Source organism: Dermacentor variabilis, chromosome 9 (assembly GCF_050947875.1).
Source record: "Dermacentor variabilis isolate Ectoservices chromosome 9, ASM5094787v1, whole genome shotgun sequence".
Lineage (NCBI taxonomy): Eukaryota > Metazoa > Arthropoda > Arachnida > Ixodida > Ixodidae > Dermacentor > Dermacentor variabilis.
Genome location: NC_134576.1, coordinates 107,174,867 through 107,197,510, shown reverse-complemented (window position 1 = coordinate 107,197,510; position 22,644 = coordinate 107,174,867). Strand labels below are relative to the sequence as shown.

General features: G+C 48.2%; 1 long non-coding RNA gene and 1 other non-coding gene across 2 annotated transcripts in view; one reads left to right on the top strand and one right to left on the bottom strand.

The window, feature by feature from the left end:
* The window catches only part of LOC142558123 (uncharacterized), a 74,676-nt gene that overhangs the window by 41,124 nt on the left and 10,908 nt on the right, over nt 1–22,644 (top strand). The gene's annotated exons all lie outside the window — the stretch shown is intronic.
* On the bottom strand, nt 16,972–17,046 carry TRNAS-GGA (transfer RNA serine (anticodon GGA)). The gene has a single exon. It is a non-coding gene; the product is annotated as a tRNA-Ser (tRNA).

The following is a 22,644-nucleotide window of genomic DNA, read 5'->3' as shown; positions in this document are numbered from 1 at the left end:
TCGAGCGAGAGAGTCAAGGTCACGCGCACAAATTACGCAAGACCAGACTTGTAGACGTTACAGAAAAAAAATGTAGCAGATTACAATTGCCAATTATACTGCCCCGCGGAAGTAATTTAGGAATTACTCCGTCAAAAGTAGTCAACTATACTTCTACGTTACTTTCCTAGAAACTTTTATTAGCATTGCATAGGCGCAGTAAACAAAATGAGCTGGCCTGATACTTTAAGTGCGTCCCCTGCAGCCATTCATGCATTACTTATCTGCAGTAACAATTACTTTAAAGAGCTTGGTAGTAATTGTCCCCGTATTTTTTTTCGTTTATTATTTTATTCTTGTGGGGGGGGGCACTCAGAGCGACAATGAAAACTCGTCCTAAGAGGAAAAAGAAAGGGAGAGAGATAGGGATGTTAGCCAGTTCGCTCGATGAGCACGCAAGGGTATAAGGCGGTGTTGTAATGTATATGGATCTTGCGCACAAAATTGTGATAACCAAGCAGCAGGGTCCTCTGTAGAGCGCAGCGCTTGTTTGTTTCCGGTACTTGGAGAAGAAGCTCCCGGTTGAGCCAATGAAATGCTGAAAAAGAAATCGTCCGTTTAGCGTCCAAACTGACCGTCGTTATCGAGACTTACCAGCACCGGTTGGTAGAGCGTTAAGATAAGGAAACAGATCTCGTGAGGTAACACATCCCCTCCCCATCTGGTGCGAAGCGTTGAAGGGTCCCTCACCAGACCACACACAGTAAGTAAACTTCGGTTGTACGCTGGAAGTTGTTACCTGTCCTCTAGAGAGCGTTCTGCCACCATTTTTTTAGGCGAGATAGAAATATTTCAGTGCCGCGAAACCATGATTTCAGGAGGCGAACTTCACCTCAGACATCGACGCTCTCTCAACATCGACACTCAACGTCTGGTGGAGTTGTAAGATGAGGAAACACATCTGGTGAGGAAACAAATCCCCTCAGCATCTGGCGGAGCGCTGAGAGGAGGAAACGCATCCCCTCCACATCTGGTGGAGCCTTAAAGGGACACTAAAGGTTACCAGAAACTCAAGTTAAAGTGGTAGAGCAATGTTCTAGAACGTCTAAGGCGTCAATATAATCGCGAACAGAGCTTTAGTAACCGAGAAATTGAGGTAAATGCATGACACGATTTGAGACCCCCCAGCGACATTCCGGTACTAGCCCGATGACGAAAGGACTCCTCATAATTTGTGTTACTAATACTCAACTACTCGTATTAAAAATATCATTTCATTCGATTATAAGACGAAAAAATATGCTACTTGTCTACGTCTATTCGATTCTAAGAAAAAATAACATTTTGACGTTACCCTTCAGTAATATGGGTGTTCGAAAGGTTTCGTTTTCGCTCGACTCTGCGCGCTCGACTCTGCGCCGCGAACGCTTTGGAGTTTCAGTAGTTTCGTTATCGCGTCGTGCTGTGAGGGTTCTGCTGGCTCGCGAAACTTTCATTTGGAACAAGCAGCGAGAATGCCACGTCCATGTGATGTCGTGGGAAGCCCTCGTTGCTTTCCCGCTCCGGAGAGCCGGTGTCGAGGCCGCCGTCGTAGTACGCAACGACGCCGGCAGTGCGAGCCCTCAGCAGCAGGTCGCGCTCGTCGGTGCTCAAATCGTTGAAGTTGAGCCCACCATCGCGAGCCAATCTGTCGGTGTCAGGGTCTATTGCGACGAGCGTCGAAGTTAGCGTCATAGCATGAAGTACCAGCTTATGGGCGTCTTGCGCTGGAGTTTGAGGTATAGTAGCGGCGCCTGGTGGCGGTGCGGGAAACGACATCTGGGTCGTGCCAGCTTGGGCTTTCGCTCTGCTGTCGGCTCTGTCTTGGCTCTGTTTCTGGCCGCGCGTTCGCGTTTTGCGCAGAAAAGCCGTAGCGCCGTCTGCGGACGCCGTTCTACTCACCGATAGCGCAACGTCACTACGAGACCATGATGTCAGTACTCCTCGATCGGAGGGCGGGCGATTTGAACTGCGCTAGAGGTACGCGGACGCTTCAGAACGCATTTTCTCTTAAAATAAGTCTCTCCTTGGCACGAAACAAGCGTTTCGAGGTTTCTGTGATGATATTTCTACAGTCCACGTTGACTTAATAGTAACCTTTAGTGTCCCTTTAAGATAAAGAAACACATCTGGTGAGGAAACATCCCCTGCACATCTGGCGGAGCGTTAATACGAGGAAATACATCTGGTGAGGAAACACATCCCCACATCTGGTGGAGCGTTAAATGAGGAAACACATAGCCTCCACGTCTGGTGGATTCCAAAGATGAGGAAACACATCTGGTGAGGAAACGCATCTCTTCCACGCCTGGTGGAGTCTTAAGATGAGGAAACGCATCTGGTGAAGAAACACATCCCCCCCACCTCTGGTGAAATGTTAAGATGAGGGAGCACATCTGGTGAGGAAACGCATCCCCTCCACAGTTAGTGGAGCGTTAAGATGAGGAAACAAATTCTGAGCCCCCCATGTTTGCCTGTCTGAACATGTGCATTCGCCAGGCTGCTGCGTCGCATCATCTCGAGCATCCTATTGTGGTTTTTCGCCAAATTCAGGTTCAGAAAGCTGCGTTCCCTGTTGCAACTTCTTTCGTAAATAAATTAACTGATCACAGCTAATTGAATTCCAGTGAGCGTTACCGAGTAAACAAAGTAGTTAAATTACAGAACAACCAAACGGTGTAACTGATTACAAGTATTTAAAAACACGCAATTCGTTACGCACAAGTCTGCGCAAGATGCACTGATTGCAACGTCACCGACCATGGCACGTGACTTCGGTTCATCATCCAATGCGGAACGCGCAATGCCGCCACTGGAAATGCGCCAAACTACAAGAAAGGTGGGAGAGAAAATAAAAAGAAGGCAAGGCTCGTCACGTGACCGTCACGTAGTCCCTCGGATCTTGTATGGGAGAAGGCGGGGAAGGTACGCGGCTTGTGGACGCTAGCCGAGACGAAAGGGAAGAGTGTATCTGTTGACAGTGACGCTCGCCCCCTGGTGGCATGGTAACAGGACCGTTCAATTTCTTCGACCTGCTCCAATAATTACCCGATGCGAAAAGTGTTTCCGCTCAAACGCTCCCTGAACGGCGACTTACAAAACTTGCAGTCGTAGCCAAAATTTGCATTAGGGCCCAGTGAGGGACCCTCTAAACCAGAATATTGAAATATGCGATTCTGCGTAGCAAATATGATACGTTGGGCTTTGTGGGGCTAACGTGAGAGCGACTTACAAAGAGCAGTTCGTCAATGAGCCCACGTTTCAATGCTTCGTATAAATTTTCACACGATTTACTACCATGTGGTGAGGCACAATGTCCGTTTTTGTTTTTGTTTTTTGCAGACTGGTAGTGGTAATTGCTACAAAAATAAAAATCAATACAGCAATGAGGTACCTACGCACATCATGTCGGAAACATTCACGTAACACGAGTGTTTCTTTTTCCCGTAACTTTCGTTTTGAAAAGGGTTAAAATAGGGTTCTTAACACTCTAGACATCGCAGCGTCATTAGCACGCCACTGTAACGACGAGCAGCGTATTAACATTCTGAAACGAACACTTGACGCGCATGTTTTGTGTTATCTTATAAAAAAAATGCAGAGGCCATCTTATAGTATGAACGAAATCGCGATACCATCGACGGCACGTTGAAAAATTTTTGACATTCCTCCCTGCCAAATGCTGTGAACTTTCGTGATATCCTGCTCTGCATACTTCTGCTTAGGTTCTGCCTGCGAATAGACGGGGCGTTATAAAGAGCACGCGCTTTATAGCTTTATCTTAGAATTCCTCCAAGCGAAGCCCGACCGGATTAACTACGATTGCAGAGCCCGGGCGGGAGACCGTTTCCCGACGACAACCTTCACCAGTGTCCTCTTATACGTCGTCTGCTCGAGGCACCTCGTCGATCTCCAATGATCCACTTATAATTCCTGGCAGCGCGCTGTAGTCGGAGAAAATCGATATCCTCAGAAAAGAGTGCACAGTACCGACGAAGCAAAATCGCAAAGCAAACGCACAGAACACGGCTCATTGGTTATTTCATTCTTGTGCGCGGATACCGCACTGGCGCTAACATGACTCGCACTTGTCGTCTGCTTCGAACACTTTCATTTTTATCGATTTCTACGTAGTGAAGGGCACTGTAGCAAAAAAAAAAAAAGAAAGTAAATAAGGGAGAAAGTCGATAGGCCAGAAAGCTTCCGACGAGTGGAACGAAAGAATAAACAAGCATACTGCATCCCATTCTCTGTCAAACGAATAAACAGACACGTCAAGTGTCCATGCAAACACGGGCCACTCGATTCGCATATATGAATACTGCATTTGCACGAACACATCGCACGCCTGTCTTCTGCTTCCAACGACGTAGCCTCCTATACGAAGATCCACTTCATATTCATTGCAGTACTGTGTCACGATGAAGATGTGTAGTATTGCAATGCGAAATAGACAAAAAAAGTAACCGTAACAACGAATAAACGTAAAGAGCGCTGGCTACCCGATTCGCTTCCGTTAATGCCGCATTTACACGAACACAACGGGAGCGTTGATGCAGGCTTGTTTCAAAGGCTGAGTCTCCAATCAAATTCCTGTTAAAATGTATTACGGAACGTGCGTCGTCACGTACTGTACACGTTTGAATCGGCGAGGAAGCTTGGGCAAAATTTTTTTTAAAAGCAGCAGATCCAACGAGTTCGAATCTATATACAGCAAAGCTTTGCGCGAGTGCACAAAGAGTCGAAACACGAGTTTGTGCTTATTGAACGTCCGCGTAAAGCGACACGGAAGGTTTTATTCAGGAAGTGCAGAGAGGCTAATGCAATGCCGCCGCCGATGGCGCGGATGCTCGAAAGCGAGCTTTCTGGTCCTTTTTTTTCTTTACCCCGCATGGCAGGCGCCGCCACTGCCGCGGATGCGCCGAGGTGAGCGCCATCTGGTGGTGGCGCAAGGAACAAACCGGCGCGTGCGGCGCGCCTCCTTCGCTGTGATTGGTTGGCTTATTCGGCAAGAGAACGTCCGGGCCTCAGCACCCACCGTTACGGCACACGGCGAGGCTCGCAAAGAAGAGCTTCACTTTTTAAAAAGAACGCCACGAACATGAAACCGACTTCGATGGTCGCGTGCTAATTCTGTGCATTTGCTTCCAGCTAAAATCTTGACGGTCGTTCGTCTTGTCAAGCAGCTAACCGAGGTCTCGCCAACCGTTGACTACGCCTATAACATGCGTTCTTAAGAAACGTGGCAGTTTCGCCCGAAGGGGAAGGAATGACAGCGATAACAATATTTAGCATTGAGCTTAAGCTCCTCCGACGGTGTTGTAGCTATATATACGCGGTTGCGACATGATGGCACTACGCAGAACGCAGGACAACTCCTGATGAGAGGAAGGAACAGCGCGCTGGTACCAGGCTTCTCACAACACTGGAGTGAAGGGCCGTCCTCAGTGGCGTTCCCATGTTCAGTGGGCAACGACATCAGCAGTCACTCGTTCCTTGTCGGAACGTCTTCGCTGGGCTTCTGCCACAGCTCATAACTGCGTCCTTGGCACAAAACGACTGCCGCGTTAACTTTCGGGAAGTATGTCTTGCTTATTTCGTAAAACGAGAATTCTTATTGCAAAAAACGTTCAGTGGTGATTGAGCGGTAAATGTGAGAGAAGTGCGTTAGCACTGGTGTCACACTTCTTCGAGGTCCCAGATCCACGATTTAAACCGCGTTCATTCCATTGCAATGTAGTGTTCAGGAGTTCACTCGATGCATCACGTTCTGCCTCTTCGAGGAGCAAAGTGCAAATGACGGTGGGCTGCTCCGGATATATATATATATATATATATATATATATATAAAATCAGAACAATGTAGGAAATCAAGGGGCCAGTTGTTATTTCAAGAAATGATGGCGCAGGCACAATGCAGGCGTTCTCGTAAACAAAAACTCAGTTTATTTATGCAAGCAGTTTTGAGAGTAGGACTCTCTTCGTCAAAGCAGTCAGGGCACCCTGGCGGATTAGCCAAGCGAGCGTAGTGTTGTATCCACTTCGCCGCATCGTTCTTGCGCTCCGTGTCTCTGAAGACCCCCAATATAAACCCCCCCCACCCCCACCCCACCAGTCACGCATGCGGCTCTAGGGTCCGTATAATTGCTCTCGCAATAAAATGCCCCAGGGTAGCGCACCTGTCTACACGTGCTTGGCTTAGAATCTTCTTAGTGGTCCCTCGTTCTTCGATTTCTTTTCCCATTGCTTTCCAACTGCAGAGCCGCAGGCTACACCTATAGCTATCTCAGACCGACCTCTCTGCCTTTCTGCAAACCAATTCTCTTTCTCTCCCCTGCATGATTACAGTGATGACGTCAAAAGAAAGAGGAAGTAATTTCAGAAAGGAGGAGGAGCACTTTTCTTCTATAACATTCCTCTTCCTCTCTCTCCATGACAACGGCACGTACCCTCTCTGCGAGATTGGCCGCAAAATTTGGAGGTTTGGACGGAACGCACGAAAATGAGCTTCAGGGAAGCTAAAACAGATGAAAAATAGGAAACAAGCAGAAAGCGTCAGACTGAGCAGTATTATATGCGCGTCAAGTACATGGTACTTTGTGCGAACGAGAAACGCACGACAAAGAAAGAGGTACGAATGATAAAACAACGATATAATTAACAGCCGAGCAGGCCCTATCCGGGAATGAAGTTTTTCATTGTACCGTTTACATTCGTGGGTTACATGCCGCATTACAGCGAAGCTGTTAGCCTCTTCGTTGTCGACATTTTTCGTGTCCGCCCGAGAAGAAAAATTATCGTCATCACCAATGGCTCCATCCCCCCCTAAGCAAGCAAAAAGGCAATGGCTCATCCCCGTCGTTATGCAGAGGCTACAAGCCCTCAGCAAAGTGAAGCGAGCAGTGCATGCATTCATTGAAATAACGCATACAACGTGCAAAACAGCGTACGTTTCATAAAGAACAAGCACAGAACAAGCATCCGAACCATCAATAAATCACTGCATGCCTCCCCCCTCAGCCGTTGTAGTGGCGGTTTTCCAGTAGCTTCGCTGGACAACTACTTTCGCAGTGCAAGAATGGCATGTTAATAAAATAAAGCAAGAAGAACAACAACGACGACGACAAGTGACGTGGGTTGCCTCGCACAAATGATGCTCCGAAAGAAAGCACAAATATGGATGGTCCAAGTTTAAGCCAACCTCATGCAGAGAAATCTGAAGAGCCCCTTTCTTCAAGAAGTTCTTATTTATTTACTCTTTCTTTATGTGTTCAAGAAAGACAGTTTGTGAATGGGTGCAATCTCGTATCGTGCAGGAACATTAGTAAGGGTCTACTGTGGGTGTCTTCTTTGAACCCACATGCTGAAGTCATCAAGCTGGTCACTGCGTCATCCCGGAAGCCAGATCATCTCAGCAAGGGCTTTCGGATGTGTCTTTGTACATGGACAAAACCGTGGGGGGTGTACACGTCGGCATTTCGGGCCAGGGTCGTATACTTTAGGGCACATAGTAACACCCTTGATGTGAGACTTCAGCTTGCTAGTGGCAGGAAGGGGGAGGGGGGGGGGGGGCTCGAACGCCAACCCGAATCCTCTCTTCAGCGAAACTTCCTTTCCGCCCTTGTGATGTCACGGGGGATGGGGAAGGGGGGAAGAGGGCATGAACGCACGGGGGAATGAGCCACGTCACATCTTGCAGGTGAACCCTTTCCACTAATCTAGCCCACGAACATTGCCTGAGCAAGAAGTTCGCCAGATATTTCGTCGTTTCTTTATCTCCGATTCTGCGCTTGATCGATATTTTTTTTTTATTCGGCGATAACTGATAGGGGAACGTAATCCAGATTCGTGACCACCTGTCGTATAGGTATGACGCGTGTTTACCATCATCATTCCTTGACAGAAGTCGCCCCGAATGTTATTTGCCCTTACCGAGGACTCGGTGATCCGAGGCCTTGCGACACGTGAGCCATCGCTGTCGTCCTCTTTTCCATCCTCAGCGTCAACGCCGTCAACGCCGTCAACGCGTTCATCGTACCTTAGCCAACCATTGTTTCGTGTTATCAGCGTTTCCCTGTCACACTTCAAAGGCGTCCTTTTGGGTGGTAAAAGCGAAAGTTCGCTTATAGAAGGAACAACGACACTCGCTGGAATCTCGGGAAAGAAAGACTAGCGCAAGTGGGGGGCCTGTACCGAATGATCCTGCTTAAAGGCCGCGCTCGCGTGAATTCGATGGTAGCGTATCGCATTTTCTTGGCGCATCGCGCTCACACTTGCGCGACAACGTTTACGTGCCGCGCATTCCCCTTCGTCTCCTGGCATTTCAAACGTGAAACAATTTGCGCGAAAGATGGCTTGTGTGTACACTGTTTGCAACTTGGATTTTTTTTCGAGGCCGAACATTTGGTTGTAATCGACCTTAGTGCCGCGAGCGAGTTTCTCCGGCATAGCTTCTTGGGATAGCTGGTATTGCATCTCTGAGCGGACGTGAGCTGAGACAAAGGAAAGATTACACTGCCTGCACCTGAGTTTTCCGGGGCTCCTCGGCTTTTACGTCGATCGGATTATACGCGAAAAAACGCGGTATGCGCACGCTCTCCGAGACACGTGCGTATATATATACACGCCGCCTTAACCGCATATCATGGTACCGCCGCTAGCGATGCAAAACGGATCGCCATCGACTATGCGCTGCAGACTTCGATAACGCTATGAAAGGAGGCGACGCAAGGACTGCGTTTTGCGGAGCGCTCGACCGTGAGGGTCCTTGACATGCTTTTCTCTTTCTTCTTTGTCTTCTTTTCTCTCTTTCTCTCTTTCGATCGCTCCTCGAAGATCCAGCGTGCGGGTGTTTTTCTTATTTTTTTTTTCTTGTTTCTCGATGGACGCTCGGTCGAGGCTATATATAAAGGCCTCTTCTCGAGCCTTCACCGCGCCGCCCGCTCTTTCTCGCTTGGCCGTGAAGCCGAACGCGTGCATCAAGCGGGACGAAATGAAGTGGGTTGATTGCAGTTCTGAATACCGCGCCGTCAACACGAGACTAAAACAAAAAGAACCTGGACGTTGAGAATGTGACAGTGGTTGACTGACAGGAGGCATTGACAGCTGTTGAATGACAACTGCAGGAATGAAAAGGAAGGGGAAAAAATGATATAGAGGACGTCCGAATAGCGATATTTCGAGTCAAATCAAATACAAATATCATTTTATTCGTTTTCTCATTTCCCCCCTCCTACTTCTCCTCCCTTATGTGATGGATGTTTATGTTCGCTTTTGCCCACTGCTGCTACACTATGCACAATTTGAACATTAGAATTTCATCTCTATTTGTCCTGCTCGCTTTGTACTAAAATGGCTGCCGTGTCGTTAAATATAGCATTCGTTTTACAACATGTTCATTTTTGTTATTGCTCGTACGACCTCTTTGCAATGCCTTGCAAAGGGCCCCTGAGGGTGGAATAAATGGTGGTGACTGTAATAATTTGAGAAAAACGACCTACGAATGATGGAATGCGAATGTCGGGTATTGCAGATTTATAGATAACGTCAAACACAAAGGATTCGCTGGAGGCCGTTTGTCAAACGAAATACTCACGTTATGCGATGCACATGTAATGTCGTTATAAAGACTCGGATGTCGTATCAAGCGAGAAGAAGCTTGTAAATGACACGCACAAAGAAAGGTGCATTGTGCGTCACGATAATGACAATAATGAAACAAAGTAACAGTAAACAGCAACAGGATATGCCAAATAATAATAGTAAGGTATTACTGTTCAGCCAGCATGGGAAATGATTATTAGTACATATAGTGAGTGAGTTAAAACATTATTGAATATAAGGAAAATGAGACACGATGATTGGGGCCCCTATTCCAGGGCCCCACTGGCACGATCGGCTCGCTGGGCTTGGCCCAGAAGAGCCAATTGGCTCTCCTGACCCTCGTCTGCAAACCATGCCTCCCACTGCCTATTCATCATTAGTGGATGTTGGTGTAATATGGTGTTGCCTATGTGCGCAAGCCTCCTGGGGCACTCCGATGGCATGTGTTTTAGTGTGGGCGGTGTGTCTGTGCACCACGGGCACTCGTCAGTGAACGTCGCGGGGTGTGTTCTGTGTAGGTGGTGCAGGTTGGGGCATGTGTTCGTCCGAACACGACGCCAGTGCCCCTCCTGTTGGCTGTTCAAATCGGAGTGAGGATGTCCAAAACGTCTTCGCTCGCTCCTCTGCTGTAGGAGGATGTCACGAGAATTCGGTGGAAGGTCGTCGCTAGGCCATGCCGTTGCTCGGCCGTTTAATCCTCGAGCAATACGGTCTGCCCTCACGTTTCCTGCCATTACCTCGTCTGCCGGACGCCATATGATAGTGTGGTGCCCTTCTAGTTGATTGCCAAAAACTTTGAGTATTGATTGGAGTGCCGTTACATTTAGTACATAGAGTTACCTGAAATTTCGTCCCTTTGGCTGCTAACGGCTTTGAGAAGGCATTTTGATAATTTGTAACGTAATATACAGTGTGCCTGTAAAGTCATGGCGCACTTTTTACCGGTCACAGGAAAGCAACAAAACAAGATAGGAATGTGAAATCTTCACCAAACGCAAGGGAAGCTGTCCAAGTTTCCGTAGTAGCATGTGCAAGAGTGTGCGCACACAGGTGATGACGCAGCAGCACGAACCGCGAGCAGCGGATCAGCCCAAGCCCGTCGAGATGCGGACGGTACCGAAGAAAATTCAGTATGTTCTCTGGCTTGCTAAATTCGAATCCGTGACGTACCAAAGTGCAACGTTAGTATCATCGCGTGCACAACGAAGCGCCGCCACATGGGAATAACATTAGTCGGTGGGATAAGCATTTGAAAGATACCATCAGTTTGTCGGACAAACCTCGTTCTGGTAGGCCATCGGTAAGTTACGAGTCTGTAGAGGCTATACGGGAGAGCTACCTATGGAGCCCTAAAAGATGTGTGCGGGCGTGTGCCCGACAATTACACCTAAGCAAGACTGACTTGGAGCGCTTCATTCTTATTTTATAAAGTTTTCACATTTCTATCTTGTTTCGTTGGTTTCCTGTGACCGGTCAACAGTGCACCATGACTTAACTGTATATTGACTGTATATTACGCTGCAAATGTAGCAGTTCGCAAAGAATGCGAATGTGCGCAACTGCGTAATTTTCTTCCTGGGGGCGTTTAGAAAACTTTGATTTGTTTGAACTTCAGAAAGATAAAGAGCAGTGAATGACGATGAGACAAATCCATCGCTTCAGCATGGTATATGAACGATTGTAGCGCCCCCTAGTGATTTCTTGTAGGAAGTTCTACGGTGAATGCCAGGCACAACTGTATACTGTCGACTCGTAAGCCTCGTGTTCGTTCATGGTAGGTTCGATAGAAGCTGTGAGTTGCACGTCCAGGGAAGCAAGTCGGCGTGCGTCAAAAGTGCGTTCCGTTCCATAAGGTAATGCGCTATGGCGTGCAAACATGGGGATTTCTTTTCTTTCATTTTATTTCATACATTGCATCTCAAGGGCCCGAGGGCCATTACGTCACATCACACGCATTACATTTTTATCACAGAGTCCACTCTTGAAACATTGCTACATAGACGCTGTTCGTGGGCTAATGGAACAGCTTAAATGACACCGCTCACTGTTTGCCAAGCTACAACAATTTGGAATCCGCTGAAAAAGGATGATTCATTCATTCATTCATTCATTCATTCATTCATTCATTCATTCATTCATTCATTCATTCATTCATTCATTCCTATCTCACAAAACAAAGCTACTGGTAGAGGGTATGAAGCTCGGCGGCGGTATAGTAATTATAAATTGAAAAGTGCACAATGCAAGAAGTGAACTGAACCGAAAAACACATTCAACGTACATTGAATCGTGAGCAGTTATTATCGACCATGTGCAATAGTGAGTTGCACCAGGAACATGAGACGAACTAGGGAAGAAAGCTTACTCGTAAAATGCTGCCATTTTATATCAGGCAAATATTTATTCCACGAACAACGCTATGAAGTTTACGGAGCTAATGTTTGTGGCACCCATTTCCAACTTTAGAAGTGGTGTATAGTCTCCACACGATGCAGAAAACCAATTGTTCAGGCAGTCCATGGCTCAAGCTTTGCAGCCGACAGTTTCAGTGCCGCCTCCTACAGCCCAAGAAAAAGCCCATGGCACCAGTTTGTGCGCCTCCTCAGCAGGAACGGGAAATTTCCCTAGTAAGCCGATTGGACTCACTGCGAATGTAACCAACAAATCTTGGCGCTCCTAGGCATCCCGCTGACGATCGATTCAGCTACGCCACTGGCTATATAGTCTGCCAGTTAGTTCAGCGGAACATTCCGCGTTGCTTTGCGCGAGAACAAACACAGTTGCGGGCATCGCATTTAGCTTCGTGGCGTTTAATTACCCGATTCACGAGAGCCTCGCTTCATGTACATGTGCGTTGTCTCGCATAAGTATATTTATACTTTTTGTGCGCAAACAAACAGGGACGAAGAATAGGGGCAACACAAGGACGAGCGCTTTCTAACAACTGGTTTCATTTTTGAAGAACTACTTACTTAAATACCCACAGAACTGCGCGATCTAGAGAAACAGAGCACGCCTACAGCGCATATGATACCCGCTGATCTGCGCGATCAAGTCAAAAGAGCAACGTCAATATTACATATAACACTTGTGATAAAAAAGAAGGCGTGGACAAAAGCCACCCAGTCATACTAAAAACAGCAAAGTGCATAAAAACAACCACTTACAATAACATGCGTTAAAGATGTGATGATAGGAGCGAATTTTCTTTATCTAACAATGAAACAGAAGGATGGCTGATGCATTTTTCTTTTTGTTTTTCAATCCAGTATGCTTCCACGATTTCCCTAGCGGTTTGATTCCTATGCCTGTACAAAGTGTCTGTGCTAGTAACACAAGGGGAGCAACCATGTTCTTGGCAATGCATTGCCAAGAACATGTAAGTAGTTCTTCAAAAATGAAGTAAGTAAGTAGAAGAAAAGAAGTAAGTAGTTCTTCAAAAATGAAACCAGTTGTTAGAAAGCGCTCGTCCTTGTGTTGCCCCTATTCTTCGTCCCTGTTTGTTTGCGCACAAAAAGTATAAATATGAATATGTTCCAACTAGGCCGACTCGCAGTTATGCTCGCATAAGTGTTTCGTTTTGGTTTTGCTTGTTTATCTCTCTCTCTCTCTCTCTCTCTCTCTCTCTCTCTCTCTCTTGTGAACTTAGATGCTCTCTGGCATCCTCCGGTCTTTGGGGGTCCTTTTGGAAATCACCGTTTTATTCGAGATCGTTGCAATGAGAAACTAGTGATTGATTGATTGATTGATTGATTGATTGATTGATTGATTGATTGATTGATTGATTGATTGATTGATTGATTGATTGATTGATTGATTGAAGAAAACAGAAAGCCCGTTGTACGAGGGAAACAGGAGTGAACTTGGCGCAACTGGCGAACGAACCCGTCACTGAAAGAACAAGCAGATCACTCATCGGAGCGATGCAAATTGCGCGCAAACGAGGCCAGCGAGTCTGTGAATCGCGAAAGCGCGAGAGCGAAAACGAGCGGAGTGCAGGAACGGCCCCCTCGGCTGCTGCACAGAAAGTGTCGCGTTCCTTGAACTCGTTTGAGAGGCCGTCGGCTGCCGGTTCCGTACAGACCCGGCGGAATAACACCGAAAGGTCTGCAGCGTTATTTCAGTGCGCTGGCATCAGGAGTGTAGAAGTGGTAAAAGTGCAGTGTGGGAAGCCGGTCACGTGTTAGAGGTACCTTGAGGCGTATACGACGCCCGGTCCAGCGGCCGAAACCTTAGTGAAGTCCTGTTATTTTTCCTACGTGCTTCTATTCTTCGAACTATATATATATATATATATATATATATATATATATATATATATATATATATATATATATATATATATATATATATATATATATATATATATATATATTGTAAGGAAGAAGAAGTGCGCCGTGCCGAGCTCCGCAGACGGATTGCCAGCGCTACGGAAGTGGGGCTCGGGCTAGACGCTGTTCCGGTTGTGACTGGCTAAGCCTACGCTGTTGCGTCTTCTTGTCCGCGTCCTTCGTGTCGTCCACAGCCGTGTCGGACTTCTTTGCCATAATTGGTGGAGGTGCTGGGTCTCCGACACGGCTGTGGACGACACGAAGGACGCGGACAAAAAGACGCAACAGCGTAGGCTTAGCCAGTCACACCAGGAACAGCGTCTAGCCCGAGCCCCACTTCCGTAGCGCTGGCGATCCGTCTGCGGAGCTCGGCACGGCGCACTTCTTCTTCCTTAAAATATATATATAGTGTTCTTTAGCTGCATCAAATGTTCGAAAATTGTCTGTAAGCACAATTCCCAACCTTGAACTAAATTCTTCGGTGAGGCGGCCATTAATTCTATAAAAAATCAGAATGGGTGATTAATTAATTGTTTTACTTCGCATATTTCAGTCTACGAATCGTAGCTAGTGGCTTTGCAAGACATACCGACTTGGAACGAATTCTAAGGATGGCACCTGTTTCGACACATCTGCCGTCAAATTTGAGATAAAAAAAATGCACGCGATGTTGTTCCACTTACTTGAGCAGGAAAACCTGAGAATTTGTTCCGAGTAGATAGGCCTTGGGAAGTCACCGGCTACAATTCGTAGATTGAAATATGTGTCGTAACGTGATTAATGAAAAAAATGTGGAGCAACCAGTCTCCCGACGACTGTCGACGGTAATGCGTTTAGCATTGAACGAACATAGTGACACAACGCATTGCCACCGTCGACACTAGTTATGTATGAGGTGCGTACTACAGCGGAATTTCCCTATCGCGCTTCCCTAAGAACACTTTGTGCCATCTAGCGCCGTCGCCGCGAAGCCTGCGCCTGGCCTCCAAGATGCATGGGGTGGCGGTGCGTGCGAACGCTGAAAAACTCATCATACCTTGCTGGTGAAGCAGCACACTGACACGGACACAGTGAAGACACACACAAGAAAAGACGACACTCGCTGCTGTGTGTCAGTGCGCTGCTTCACCAGCAAGGCGTGATGATTAATCCCCAACTAGCCAAACTTTCCACATTACTTAGCTGAGAAACTAGTCCTGCTGTAATTAACCGGGCTTCTCTCACGAGATCCTTTCTGGACACGCTGCGCCATCTAGTGGCACGGCCGAGAAGTCCGCGCGTGGACTCCGAGACGAGAGAGGTGTGGCGCGCCGGTGCCTGCGAACGCTGATAATTGTTCCCTCACTTTCCGCGCACTCAGTGGCACATACTCAGTGATCCAAGTTGGCGAGAGGTTCATTCAAGAGCGGCACATATTCACTACACATTTGGCACAGCCTGCTAAATGCGTTGGATCGCTGGTCACGTGGGTTCGATTGCGCTCAGCATCGGAGAAACCGTCACTGCAGAGTGCCACATTACCAGTGTCACACGCTTAGTTACCCAAGCTGTCGCCATGGACGTTCATTGAAGAGCAGCACACACCAGTTTGGCACGCACCTAGCGAAGCAGATTGGCATTAAAGAGGTTCACTGAAGACCTGCACAGACCAAGTGGCACATATGCAGTGCTCTATTAAGTAGGCGCCAAAGTGTTTCTTCGAACAGCAGCTACCCGAGTCCCGCATCTACAGTGACACATGTCAGCGTGAAAGAGGTTCGTTGAAGAGCCGCACACGTGCACGCGTTCCCACGTACTCAGTGACCCCGGCGGGCAGGAACCATTCGACCATCGGCTACCCAGTGACCCAAGTGGGCGGGAAAACGGTTAGACAAACATACATAGTTAGCCCCCGCAAAGTGCGGCAAGTACTCCTAAAATGCTAACGCGCTAACAAAGCGGACTCAACTCGAGTTGACGTCTATGGTATGCGAACCAGCCCTGGTTTTGGTAGAGAAGGGTTCTTCCGAATCGTACAACTGTTCTCCGTGCGGCAATCAGTTGTACGCATAACTCGTTTTGACGGTGGCAATACGTTGTGTCGCTATACTGATTCAGTGCAAAACGCGTTATACCGCCGACAGTCATCGCGAGTTGGGTCTTGCCGAATTTTTTAAAATATTATCAAAGGATTCTGTCTCTAACGCGGCGCATAACATTTGTTGATTAACCACAATACAGTGGGCAGACACCGCACTAAGCAATACGACGCCTCACCGGCACCTTACCGGACGCCGGCGGAGACTGAGTGCCCAATGAGACAGAGAGGGTCGTGCCCTGTAAAAGCCTCTATAACGGCCCCGTCAGTCGTAATAGTTATGGCCCAAAATTTACTAAATAAAAATTTGACGATACGGTGTATGCATGTTCAGTCATATATGCGTCGACCGACAGTCGGCACGCCAGTGGCTTCAGCACAGCTTTTCTGTGAAGGGCCCGGCCATCTGTGATGCGCTGTATCCCGGCAGGGATCCCGTTTCGTCGAGGCTTTTCCTGTCCTTTCTTCGGGAATACCCTGCAGCCCACAGTACGGCGAGGCAAGAAGTACAAAGAATGCATACAAAACAAGCTGTATTGTCTCAAGCGTGGTCACTCTCGGCCATCCTTGGGGCTGTTGTTGCCTGTCCTGTTCCTCGCGCTAAACGGATCGACAACTATAGCTAACGCGGAAACGAGCCGTTCTGAGCTTCCTTTCTGGTTCTCGTGAGCGCATCTATGTTTCTTCAAGCCTTCGATGCCGACACAGTAGCGTGTGGATCTTCCTTTTCGCTGCTAGCGTCGCCTCCCGCAGTGTTTATTCAATTGGGCAGAAATGGGACGTTGACTATGGACAAGTCAAGAAACATGCATGTACCACTGATTGATTGCTTAACGGGTTTGAATAAAGGGAAAATGAGACATCCACCCGGTCGTAGCAATTGCTACAAAGGAAACCCATACGGGTTCCTCGAAAGAAAAGCTTCATAGTTGAAGAAAAATTCGTCCTGGTCCGGGACTCGAACCCGGGACCACCGCCTTTCCGGGGCAGCCGCTCTACCATCTGAGCTAACCAGGCGGTTAGCAGATGGCAGGGCGAAGTCGAATTTGTCGACAACACGAAGCAAAGGCAAGAGTTTGACGTAGTAGTTCTGCGGAAACCCGCAAGGTGGAGAGAAGTAATGAATAAAGGGAAAATGAGACATCCACCCGGTCGTGGCAATTGCTACAACGGGTTTGTACGCCACAAAAGAGAGAAAGAGAAAAGCGAAGAGATGTGAGTTAGGGAAGTTAGGCAAGGTAACCGGACGAACGTCCAGCTTGGTCACCCCACATAACGCGGGAGGGGAGGGAATAAAGGAAAGTGAGAGGGGCAGTTTGAACTGTAGTTTACGGGGGAAGCTGTATTGGAAGTCTTCAAATTAATTCTAACCGTCTTGAATGTGCGTTGCGTGTGGGGGGAGTGAAGGGGCATTTCGGGCGTCGCGTACCGGATTCGAACACGTCACCTCGCTCCCAGCCGCATCCACTGAGCCGTCGCGGCAGCTAACCATCAAACGGGAACGGTTCTGAATGTGTCTCCAGCGTATGGCCAACTCTCGCATCCGAAGGCAGCTTCAGGAGAGTGCAGGGAAAGAGAGAGAGAGAGAGAGAGAAGGCTATGTTGAGTACTGAACGCGCGTATGCGTACAGACTCGAAAAGCTCGAAATCATCGACGTAGCAAGCGACGCCGGCAACCTTCGCCTCTGCTCACAGAGATAAGCAGCCGAACCTTGGCAAAGGAGCCAATGTGCCCGCAATTTTTGAAGCTCTGGCCAATAGTTCTATGGCGAAGATTAGACGTCACAGTCAGGGACGCGAAACGCCCCTGCAGATCGTGGATAGTGAGCGCAGATCGTCGTAGGAGATATCAATTTTCCTTATCTCTCGCTCTGTATGAAAAATGCGTTACGTCTGGCATTGGATGTACGTCACGTTCGGCTGAAACTTGTCGGACGATGCGACTGGCGACAACGAAGACGAATTCCGGTACGGGACCCTTTCTATAAACCACCTACAAGAAAGGGAAATGCAGGGGCTCGCGGATTTCTTGGCACCCACGAGTGTTAAAGAATGTTACAATGGCTAAAACTTTATATAAAGGGAACAAGAAACTTTGAGTCACTTACGATTCTACCGCCAAACTTCAAAGGGAAATACCACCTGAACTTAGTGCTTATCAACAAACAAACAGCAGTATTCTGGATTAACCGCTGCCAAGTCTATGATACAATTGTCTGAGGTCCCGTGAATCATGTTGGCAGCGTACATCGGCCAGTAGAATGCAACAAAGGAGTTATGGTCTTGCTCTTGTACAACCCATGAGCAAAAGTACTGGTCCCCATGCTCGCCAAGAAAAAAAAAAGAAACTGAATTTATTGGTAATTCAGAAGCACAAACTGAAATTGACGAGTTCAGTGGAAAGTTCGCAGCGCCAAGTTTGGAACACAGTCTTCAATTTCAAGTTACATTCATAGGAGGAGTAAGGAATCGGTTATATCGCGGTATCCCCGTCCGTATGCCCTTGCTAAGGAGAGTACATATGTACGCCAGTTGCGCGATGTCTTGCCCCACTTTCTAACTGCCACTTCCTATGAGTCATACACAGGACACTCCATCTGGGTGTCTGGGTGTCCCGGTCGCATTTTTGTGTGGAATTATGGCATGTAGAGATGTTGGCCACTGAATATCTCGCATCGGATCTGCGGAACTCCTAAAGGCGCGGAGAGTTTCATGAAAGGAACAAATCCGAGGACACCTCAGCGCTTCTTATGAGTTGTGAATGCGAAAGCATTATTGTCCAATTGAACGGCGCTGAGCGATCATTCGACTTTTGTGTTGGTAGTAATGTACCACAGCGGTACGTGCTGTCCGATCCAGCAAGGAGCTGCAGCCTGCGGTGCCAACGCCACATGCTACCGACGCGGCGAGGTCGATAGGGCGACGCGTCGCGCAGATGCCCTCTCTCCTAACGCAACACCTGGCGTGCTAATCGAGGGTTTTGGTTAGGGCACGCAAGCGGCTTGCGTATTCAAGAACTAAGGGCCACGGTACTGCACATGCGCAGACCCTTGCGTCTGGGTCTGCGCATGTGCAGTACCGTCGCCCCTAGCTCTTCCGTACGCAAGCCGCTTGCGTCCCCTAATCTAAAACTCTCTAATGGAGCAGCCGGCGTTTCCTTTCGCCCGCTTTTGCACCGCCTCCCAGAGAGCGCGAGGCCTGTACACTTCTATCCATGACGTCATGATACCTGGCCCGACTGCCGTGGAATCTAATGGGAATGCTCCTGAGTAAGCCGCGGTGATTTTGACGTCACCGCTATCGTCGCACCGGGCTTGACAGCGGAAATTTGGGTCCAAGTAGCGTGAAGTCATGAAGCAGAGCGCACATGCCTGTCATGTAGGAGGCATTGGCTCTGCTCCGTCGAGGAGCACTCGTGCAGAGAGCGAGGCTGACGTGGCGTCGCGGCGATGCCCTCTCCGCTCACGCAACCTGGCGCGCTATGGTTGCAGCAGGTGCTCCCTTTTGCCCTCTCTTCTCCATCGAGGCGCAGTTCGTGACGCGGCGTCGCAGCCAATAGCACTGCGATTTTAAGTGCCGTTTCACTGCTACGACGACGGACGACGGCCTTTTCTCTCAGCAGTCCATTTGACGCTTTCGCATCAAAAAAAAATTGTCATCCACCGGAGAGTAACAGAAAGTTCATGCTGGTTTTTCGGAAAGAAAGTTTTGCAGTTGAAGAAATAAAGTCGTCCTGGTCTCGTATCCCGAGAAACCCGTATGGATTTCCTTTGTAGCATCGTGCTACACACTCGCACGGACGCCACTTTTTGTTCCCTTTCAAAGTAGTGGCCTAGTGTGACAAAACCTAGACCCATCTGCTAAAAACGTCGCACCGAGATTGAGTATCGCGACCTAATCTGGTACGTTTGCTTGTCTTTATTGGTTTTTTTTCTTTCTCATTGGGTTATTCGTCTCTCCGACATCGCTATACTTAGCGTCACGCTCTTCTTATGGATACAAATGGGCGATTCTGTCATAACTGCGGTTCCCTCGTCGTAACAACTTATAGTTGCAAAGGAGTACGCCATCAGCACGCACTAGAGCAACGAAAATATCGTGAGCGCGATATGACAAAAATGAACGGCAGTTTAGTGCAACAGGCGCTGTATATATGAACAGCAGAGCACCGCAAATAAACGGCTCTCGTTATGCCCACAAATAGCTAAGGTACTAATAAACGAACATTTCGCAAAAAAACACAGAAGAAAATATTAGGCTGTCCATTTCCGTGAAGGACCAGCAAGCCGCGCGCCTTGCGACCTTCTCGGGATTTGCTCTGGTGCGCAGGTGAATAATGCCGTCGGCTTTGATGCCGAGCCAGCGAGAACAACAAACGTAAAGCATCCATGATTTATTGCCTTATTTACTCCGTTGGTTTCCTTTAATGGCAACCTCTCTGAGGGACGGCTAGATGATATATAACACGAGAGGGGAGGGGGAGGGAGAGGAAATAAGAGAAAGGGGAATCGATCGAGCATTCGGCTTGCTGATCTTGCTTTGTTTACGCAAGGCGATGTACAGAGCGGTCACAAAAGTGGGATTAAGCCGTTTACTTGGGCGCCGGAGCGTGGCCAGATAATGTACCCCGGGAGACACCGCGGGGCGAACTGTTGTGCCGCCAGTGCGTGTGTCGTAAAGGGAAGCCGAAGCAAGAGCTGTCGTTCCTGTAGTAGCTGCTCTCGTTGTTGCTATTATTGCTGTTGTTGTTTCGAGGGGCACTGAAGAGAAGAAAGAAATGGTTCAGCGTTGCATTAACAATTACTCTTTCCCGATACCTAAAATACGTGTTTGCCGCGAAAAGTAAGCTTGGTATAAAGCCAGAAAAGCACGCGAATATACAATACTGGTGGCGACGCCACCGGGAAGTTCTCGCACCAACTCACCCCGACGTCACAGATTTTTGATGGTGCCTGCTTGGGCTTTGTTAATTTTTTGCTTATCAGTAAAGATGCGCTACATTGAAATCTAAGAGAAACTTTGCCATTTTCAGAAAGTTTTACTGAGCCAAGGCCGCCCGACGGCATAAAAAATAACAATAAATAAAGAAATGAAAGGTCCCAACTCTGAAATATGTGACGTCGCACTGACGCACCGGCGCTGTGGTTTCGGCGCGGCGTTCAAAAAAAGAAAGAAATCGAACTTCATTTTATCTTACACTAATCAACCTATTACCGCGGAATTAACAGAAGTAGAGTTTTGAGAGAATACTTAATCACTACCAAACTGATCTACTGCTTTCAACTACTGTCACCATAAGATACGTTCGTTAGCCAAGAAAGCAACGGGTGTATGTTGTTAACGCATCAGGCCTCGGCATAAGAGGGAGAGGGTCTAGTGTGAGCTGAAAGGAAAGGAAGATGTATAGGTGAGAGAGTGAGAGACTAATCGTGCAAGAGAATGGGCTTTGGCTAATCCAAGTTGAGCATGTGGAGGAAGATACGAGATCGTTCCCTAATTGAGTCGAGAGGCCACCGCCGGTCCATGAAAGCCAGGATAGATCCTCCTGATAACGCGTTCCAAATTACTGGGTGTTCCGACAAGCGAGAGACATATACCCAGATTCGGTAAATCATGAAAGCAGCGAACCCGTTTAGGCGAAAGTAACGAACCATCTTAGGGCCGTTGTCCGGCGCCATCTCTCCTGCATTTGGGCCTCCCATCCCTGGCTCCTAAAACACCGACCCTCCGCGCAACGTCCCAGAATCTATCCGCAAGAATGGATAGATAGATTACCGCCCTCACTATAACTCAAGGCGTAAAAGAAGAGAGAGAAAGAGAGACAGAGAGAGAGGAAAAGGCATCGCAGGGAGGTTAGCTACCCTGTAATGGGGAAATGTGAGCAATCGTGTGTGTGACGCGACTGCGCGGGCGACAAGGACGCCATGACGATGACGTGACAGTGACCTACGATGGCAAAATGACGGTGTCGACAGCTTGACGATGACGACTGGCATGGCTTGACGGCGATGATAATGACATGACGACGACGGTGACGACGACGAAACGACGGCCTCCTATCGCCACGGCCTCCACACTACCCAACACCTCTGCCCTCCCCGCTCTCCTTATGGCATTTCATGGGAGACAGACGCAAAGGGGCCGGGTAAACGGCGCAGAATGTTTCGCATTAAAGATGTACAAGAAACTTTAGCGGTAAAACCTCTTACACGATGACTCTTCGTAACTTAAAGCTTACCACGCGTAACCCGAATGGGCATCAGTAATCCCTTGCACAACAGCCCTCTTTGCCAGAACGATACTTCAGCTCGACACTGCAGCTATCCTGCTGCATCACGTCTCTCTCTGTGACATAAGTTATGCCGTAACCGCGAGCGCTATAGCTGTAACCTCTTACGCGATGCCTCTATCTGTAACCTAGATTCAACACCTAATCCACAGCGGGCCGGCATAACCTCTCTCACCGACACCGAAACTCGAAGCCGTGTAACTGCGGGACACCGCATAATAGTACAAGCCGTATCGCAGCGTCTCTCGGACGCCCCCAAAACAGGTCGTTCCAGCGGGCTCGTATTGCCGGGACGCGAACTTCCAGTTGCTCGCTTTTTTCTTTCT